Source organism: Caretta caretta, chromosome 5 (assembly GCF_965140235.1).
Source record: "Caretta caretta isolate rCarCar2 chromosome 5, rCarCar1.hap1, whole genome shotgun sequence".
Lineage (NCBI taxonomy): Eukaryota > Metazoa > Chordata > Testudines > Cheloniidae > Caretta > Caretta caretta.
The window spans coordinates 96,158,570-96,167,019 of NC_134210.1; positions in this window are offsets into that span (position 1 = coordinate 96,158,570).

An 8,450-nucleotide genomic window follows, 5' to 3' on the forward strand; every position below is an offset into this window, starting at 1 on the left:
TTTTGTACTAAAGTATCTTCATTCCTTGAAGTTTGCTTCTCTTGAAGTACTCCGCTTATTGTTCTCCTGGAATGCTTTTTATGATAATGAACATTGGAATAAATCTTTTTATTCCAGTGATTACTTTTTTAGACTGTACATATTTTATCCTCATTAGATACAGTAATCTCTAAACATGAAACTTCTTGCATATCTCTATTACAAGCAGAAATTTCAAACCCTTTAAGGCTAGTCTCTCTGCAGTGGAGAAAATCACTTGATGATATTACTAAAGATTGGTTGGCTTATGTAAAACAAAAACTTAAGAGGCAGTAAGGGAAAGAAATAAGATATTTAACCAACATCCTATTAGAACATTAACAAAATCTGCTAGGCTTCAGTATGAATTCTTTTAAAATGGGTTGGCTGAATTTCAGTGGTACAGCAATAGCAGACATGTTTCTCATATCAGAGCTGTAGCCTGTTAGTCTGTATCCACAAAAACAACGAGGAGTCCAGTGGCAACTTAAAGACTAACAGATTTATTTGGGCATAAGCTTTCGTGGGTAAAAAAACCCAATTCTTCAGATGCATGGAGTGAAAATTACAGATAGAGGCATAAATATACTGGCACATGAAAAGAAGGGAGTTACCTTACAAGTGGAGAACCAGTGTTGACAAGGCCATTTCAGTCAGGGTGGGTGTGGTCCACTCCCAATAATTGATGAGGAGGTGTGTCACCTACTGACCCCTATACTTACCTACATGCCTCCAGCTTCCATCCAGAACACATCACATGTTCCGTTGTCTACAGCCAAGCCGTAGTATACAACCACATTTGCTCCAATCCCTCAGACAGAGACAGACACCTACAAGATCTTTATCAAGCATTCTTAAACTACAATATCCACCTGGGGAAGTGAGGAAACAGATTGACAGAGTGAGACGGGTACCCAGAAGTCACCTACTACAGGACAGGCCCAACAAGGAAAATAACAGAACGCCACGGGCCATCACATACAGCCCCCAGCTAAAACCTCTCCAGCACACCATCAACTATCTACAGCCTATCCTGGATAATGATCCCTCACTCTCACAGACTTTGGGAGGCAGACCAGTCCTCGCTTACAGACAGCCCCCCAACCTGAAGCAAATACTCACCAGCAACTACACACCACACCACAGAAACACGAACCCAGGAGCCAAACCCTGTAACAAATCCCATTGCCTACTCTGTCCCCATATCTACTCTAGCGACACCATCAGAGGACCCAGCCATATCAGCCACACCATTAGGGGCTTATTCACCTGCACATCTACTAACTTGATATATGCCATCATGTGCCAGCAATGCCCCTCTGCCATGTACATTGGCCAAACCAGACAGTCTCTATGTAAAAGAATAAATGGATACAAATCAGACATCAGGAACAGTAACATACAAAAGCCAGTAGGAGAACACTTCAATGTCCCTGGACATTCTATAACAGATTTAAAAGTAGCCATACTTCAACAAAAAAATTTCAAAAATAGACTTCAAACAGAAACTGCAGAGCTACAATTCATTTGTAAACGTTACACCATTAATTTGGGCTTGAATAGGGATTGGGAGTGGCTGGCTCACTACAAAAGCAATTTTCCCTCTCTTGGTATTGACACCTCCTCATCAGTTATTGGGAGTGGACCACATCCACCCTGACTAGGGTGACCAGGTGTCCCGATTTTATAGGGACTTTTTATTTATATTTGGGGCTTTCTCTTATATAGCCACCTATTACCCCCCACCCCCCCATCCCCTGTCCTAGTTTTTCACACTTGGTATCTGGTCACCCTAACCCTAACTGAATTGGCCTTGTCAGCACTGGTTCTCCACTTGTAAAGTAACTCCCTTCTCTTCATGTGCCAATAATATTTATGCCCCTATCTGTAATTTTCACTCCATGCATCTGAAGAAGTGGGGTTTTTTACTCACGAAAGCTTATACCCAAGTAAATCTTTTAGTCTTTAAGATGCCACCCTTATGACTCCTTGTTATGTTTCTCATAATCTTTTTGATTGTCTATGGGATGACAAGCATAACAGAGTGACATTTTGCTTTTCAACTTCTCTGGTTAATACTTAAACAGTGACCAATAACTCACACTTCTATCACAGAGGAAGTGGAGTTCCAGGCCATTTGTAGAAATCAGTTTTGCTCTAATATGTGGCTGTTTAAATCTGATTCTTAGAATTCCAATAGTCTGCCTGACTGAAGTATTCAGTGAATTGCCACTAATTTTTCTAATTATTATTATTTATTTGTTTATTTTCTGTAGTGGAATGTAAGGAGATGGGAAAGTATGAAGAATAATGTAATATTCATTTATATCACCCTTATAAAGATAAGTTCAGCAAGAAGAGCCCTGTAATTTGAGATGTTTAGTTATACTGGATACAGTACACGCAGAAGTGATATCCATCTGATAAATTTAGCACTCATCAGTGCAGTTTATCACATACTTATGACCATATTACCTGATCACTAATCCATCCCCCCGAACTTAGTCTAACATTCGAAACGCTTAGGGAGCTTCAAACAAATGCCATTATTTTAAAACTCAGTCTTCCACAGAAATATGGAATTTCACCAAAAATTGCATCTATTAAGAGGCCCAGGATGGGCTATTGTCAGCCTTTCTATAATCAGAATGTCATGACTTTGTCTGTGGCCCTGCAGGGCTAAAAATGGAAACTTTATTGGGAGGGGGAAATTCCCAATAGGATCCAGACATTATTTCTAGTCCTGCGAGTGCCTGAGATATCAGATTTTAAAGGGTGACAAATATATATACAGAAAAAGTATGCTAGGCTATTTTTGGAAATACGTTATCAGTTGGACTGATGACAGCTAAGGCACTTGGTTTTAGAGGTGGAGTAAAAAGAACAAGTATCCTAATAGAGTTTTTAGAATGCTAAAACATTTCTAAGAAACTTTATATATGACGTATATAGAATGCATGATGGTGCTGTATAAAGGTTTTATCTGCACTCATTTGGGATGATCTGGACAGCTCACTCATGGTCTTGTCACTTCTGAGTAATACGACCATCCAAAACACATACAACAAAGCCTCTATCAACACACAACATCCTGCATGTATTCTCTATATGTAGCATACTAACACGGTAAGAATGTTAAATAAATTCCTATAAATGCTAAGGTATGTCAGAGGAAATAGCTTAGCCATGAAAGTGTCAGCTTTGAAAAAACTAGGTACTCTGGAACCCCAGACTGAAATCCTGGTACTTGCAAATCAGACTTTTCATCCTTCTGAGGTAGATGATATTGAATTCCTGTGCTTTTTAGGTCAGACCTTAAAAACTGAGGGCTTGCCTGTCCTCCCTAGGCACATTAAAGAACCTATGGCACTTTTCATAAACTGTAAGAGTTTGTTCCTGTGTCCTTCTCCAAAATTTCCTTTCCCCCACTCTTTTGTGTAATATATTGATTAGCTGCCTCCTTGCACCCCCGAGGAAACATTTTTACAGTGGTGCTCTATGTGTGTGGTTGGTGAAGCCATTTCTGCATTTCTCTGATCCTTTTTTCTTCATCTTGATTTCCTCCTTTTTCTTTTCCTATTGTTATCAGGAAGGGCTGTCTTGCAGAGGTCAAATCAGTTCCAGCAGTGGTTACAAAAGTGAAAGGACTTAAAAAACTAGGTATGGGTTTAAAACAAGGGATAAGACAGGATCAGAAAGTTCCTCTCAGTAGGGGGTTGCCCTAATTAATTTTGTGGGCAAATATCTCAGAAAGACAAAATCTTATAGCAACAGTTTAGTTACGATATAAGTCACCAAAAGATACAATGGGTCAAATTGTGCCTAACCATTGTCATATGCAACGCCAGTGAGAGCACAATTTCAATGGAGGAGTATATTTGCCACAATGTTACTGAAAATTTACTTTTCTTCTATAGTCCTCTTATCTAAATGTTTCATAGCCTCGATAGTAGGCAACCAGTTGGTTAAAGATTGATGATGAAATTGAGAGAAGTATTAAATTGACAATAAGTTAAATGTATTCCCACTGACATAAATAACTAATTACCTTTTAAAGTGCTACTCACAAAAGAAGAATTGCATGCAGTAAATGTTTACAGATATTGCACTTGTATACATTTATTATAAAGCAAATAAGTCATTCTATCATAAAAATAAACTTCATTTACCTCAAAATGCAGTATTTGAATCAGAACCGGATTTAGGGCTTGGAGTGCGCCAGGCTAAGGGTGCTGTTTTTGTTGTTAGTGACAAAAGGGAAAATAGATGGTTTGAAGTAAAATGTTTCAAGTATTCCATATCTGGATTCATTTTTCACTAACGTCCTAGAATGTTCTGGACTTTTGTAGAATCTCGTGGAACCTTCCCGACTTTCTGAGAACTACATTTTCCTTGAACCTCCAGAATGTTGTCCGCCATGCCCTCACAGAGGGCATAAGGAGCGGGGTGTCTCCAATCAGTCAGTGAGATATAAGAACAAAGTGATAGCCCAGCTGCAATATTGTGAACCCTGTAATTGTGAAAGTGTACTTGTGTTTTAAGACTTGAAGACTGTAAGTAGCAACTAATAAAGGACATATTTAATGAGATGCGAGAAATATCTATCAGACCCCTATCTGCACACCAATATAAAAGAAATACTGTTACTTCTTTTGCCATATTTAACACATAATGTTTTATGACTTTCTAAGACTGCAGAACATAGATTTTTGCTTTCCCTATTACTGTCTGTTTTCAAGAGCTCAGTATAGGAAGCAAAAAGCTCAACTGAAATCTAGTCTGCAGCAAGGGGCAAATTTGATGGGAAAATATCTGAAACAGAACAACATAGATCAGGCTATAGGCAGTAGCAATCGTCCCAGGACAGAAGAAATTGAGGAGCGAAGTTTAAATGACGGAAGTCCTATTACTAAGGCATTAACAGATTTACCTGAAGATAAGGAATGGAAATGTGAGGAAAGTGATGGAGAATCATCCAGTTTTCCTGGCAGCATAGGAAGAGTGATGATAAAGAAGAATGTGGTTTACATGAAAAAGAGAGTAATGACAAAGAAAAATATGGTTTACATGAAAAGGAGAGAAATGATAAAGAAGAATCAACCTCGCATGATGACAGAAACAGCAGTGAGAAAAATTGCATGCCACAAATCGATATATCAGATCCTACTTTATGGCCAGCAATCCTAAACAGTGTTGATATTGATTGTACAATTTTGAATGGGCCAGGCAAAATCGAGCATATGACGTTTCCAGTTAATGAGCGGAAGCGACACTTGTCAAAGTCACAGACACACTCAAGAACGGTGAGAAACTGAATCAGCATTGGCTAGTTTATTCAAAATCAACTGCTTTTGTTGCAAAATATTTGACAAGAATGCCAAATTATTGCTTGCACTTTCTGGGTACAATTACTGGCATAACTAAGCTGATGCTCTGAAGCAACATGAAAAGTCACCCAGCCATTTTAGGCCTACTCCAAATGGATGGAGGTCGAGTCCAGGCTCAAGCTGAATAAATGCATAGATGCAGAAGACCAGTGCATTATTAATGTAGAAATTCAGCATTGGAGAAACATACTTGAGTGTCTGATCTCAATTACCCTCTTCCTTGCAAAGAATAATTTGGCTTTCTAGGGGCTCGTCGGATAAGTTGTTCACTGAACATAATGGTAATTTCCTTGGTTTGGTAGAGCTATTTGGGAAATATGATGATGTCATGCATAAGCACCTATGTCAAGTAGTTTATAAAGCTATGGACCATTGCTACAGCAAAACAATTCAAAATGAATTGATTGATAGCAGTTGTAGTTTGGAACAATATCCTGTCCCAAGTAAATATTGTAAGCAAGGTATTACAAACTCAGTCGATAGACAGCGCGACGACAACTACTTTGATGAGAAGCTGCCTTGATTTCATTGTGGCCTACAGAGACAACGGATTTGAAGATGCCATCACTGCTGCCAAAGAAATGGTGGGAAACTTAAGAGTTGAGCCTGTCCTCAAGGAAACTTGTATGCATTGGAAGAAAAGACAGTTTGGTTATGAGGGCAGAGATGAGGTGATGAGAAGCTTGAAAGAAAAATTCAAGAGGGAGGTTTTTTGCTTGCTTTTTGACACTGCTCGAATGTCCAGCAAAGAAAGGTTTAGGCAAATGAAACACCATGACAAGACGTGGGGGCAGGGGGTTGTATGACCTTAATGAGCTGCCAGGAAAAAACTCTTGAACAATTGTATGGACCTTCACCGGACGCTGACACATGGGGAATGTTCGGATGTCAATGATAAAGACCTCTGTGTTGAATTGGACAACATCCATTGTGTTTTGCGACATGGGAAGCACTCGTCACTCCAAGTTCTCCAATTCATTCATGATACAGAGCTGAAGGATACTTTTCCTAATATGTGGATAGATCTGAGAATTCTGTTAATGCTGCCAGTCACAGTGGTGAGTGGTGAATGCAGATTTTCAAGACTCAGGCTTGTCAAAAAATATCTTTGATCGATGATGGCTAATGAGAGACTGACATCGCTTGCTATTTTATCACTTGAAAATGCCATTTTGCCAGTCTTTGGATCTCTCTGATACTGTGCTTCAGTTTGCAAGGGCAAAGGCAAGAAAAGCGACCTTTTGAACTAAAGGACTAAAATTAACATTCTAAGGTTGTCACTTACTGTAATACTATTTACACTAACACTATTTACTGTATTGTAACACTATTTAATACTGGTCCACACAGTGTTGGTGCAAAGTTCAATTTCTTGATGTTAGTACATTTCAGTTATTCATAAAATTAAAAGGTTTCTATAAGCTTAAAGGACATTTTTTTTTAATTTGCCTATATACAGCATTAATAAATACAGATTTACAGATCCTAGTGTGCACATTTATCGTCTTATATGACCGGGATAAATCATGCATGCAAAATGTGAATCAAAGTCATGAAATAGGCTACAAATGCAATAAAAAATAAGGAATTCAAAAGTTTAACAAATGGAGGAGGTGCCGAAAATGCTCCTCATCTGGCGTGCCATTTGATCTAGGGCCGGCTCTGATTTGAATTCTCTTAAAAATTATTAAATGAACATGTATTCATAAAATTGCATGTACGTACTGTTAATGCTTAGTTTATAGGCTAAAGGTCAAAATCAACCGCTTATCAGATTTTTGAGTATTTTTAAATGTATATTATGGAAAATTAGATTAATGGTCAGCTACTCAGGATTTATATCAATATTCTGATTGTTACCCTTCTAAGTGGTTCTTTATTATACTAAAATATGGCAAAATCCAAGTTTCTTAGCGTAGCCTGATTTGGTTTAGTAAAAAAGAATAATCTGCTTCTGCAAGGTGCAATGTAGGAGCCATGATTATGCTGTTTTGTCAGATAAATTTTTAACTTTTAACCTACCTAGCTTATCAGATGGTTCAGCAGCCTTGAGTAATTATTATTGTGGAGCAGAAGCCACTGTGACAAAGTCAGGCTGGGCTGCTGTGAGAGAGTGGTGGAATAGTAAAAGCCCTTTTTCCTATAAACTGAGAAGGGATTAACTCTGGTTAGAGGGGAGGAGAAACAAAATGCTGCAGGGCTGGTGGCAGCAGGGAGACAGGCTTCTCCAGAGAGAGAAGCTGCTCCCCAAAACCCCGAAAGTGGAGCCCCTGATTATGGGATGGACTGATGTGCCCTGGGGCCAACAGCGGGACAATACCACCCCAGCAAAAGGGGGTGGGGCGGGGAAGGTATTCCCTTTTTGTGTTTGTAAATTGGTTTATTTTTGTTTGGGGGAGGAACCGTCCTTGGGCCTGCCTTGAGGCCTACCTTGAAAGTACTGATAAGAGAATACAGAGGAGGAAGACAAACACTGTCTAGGGTGGGGCTGAAGCATGGTCATGAAGTCCTTTGCATCTCTTGCAGAGATGGTGGTGGAAGGGAGAGGATTATTTGGGTGCAGATGAAATTAACTGCATTTTGATATATACCACACTGTTGCAAATGTGCAGGACCAAATGCTGGTTTCACTTATGCCAGTCTAAAACAAAAGCAACTCCACTGAAGACAATAAAGTATAATTTCAGTTTTACACAAATGAGATCAGAATCTAGCCCAGAGATAGTAAACAAAATATGTTTGCAGGTAAATAATAATTGTTAGACTCTCATCGCTAGCTCAGATCCTAAAATATGATTTTGGCCTAAGTTAGCATAGTGAATCTTATGTCTTCTTTCTTAAATGAACACATAGCTAGAGAGAAGATTATACATACACTTTCTTTCCCATTATTTTAGAGTAGTATGTATGTAACAATTTGAGTTTAATGAAAAGTATATTCACATTTAAATATAGACTGCTTGACAGCAAATCATTGAGTCCATTAAATATTCTTGCACGATTAGTTCACAACAAAATGAAAAGGTAGTGCTAAAAGCTCATTTT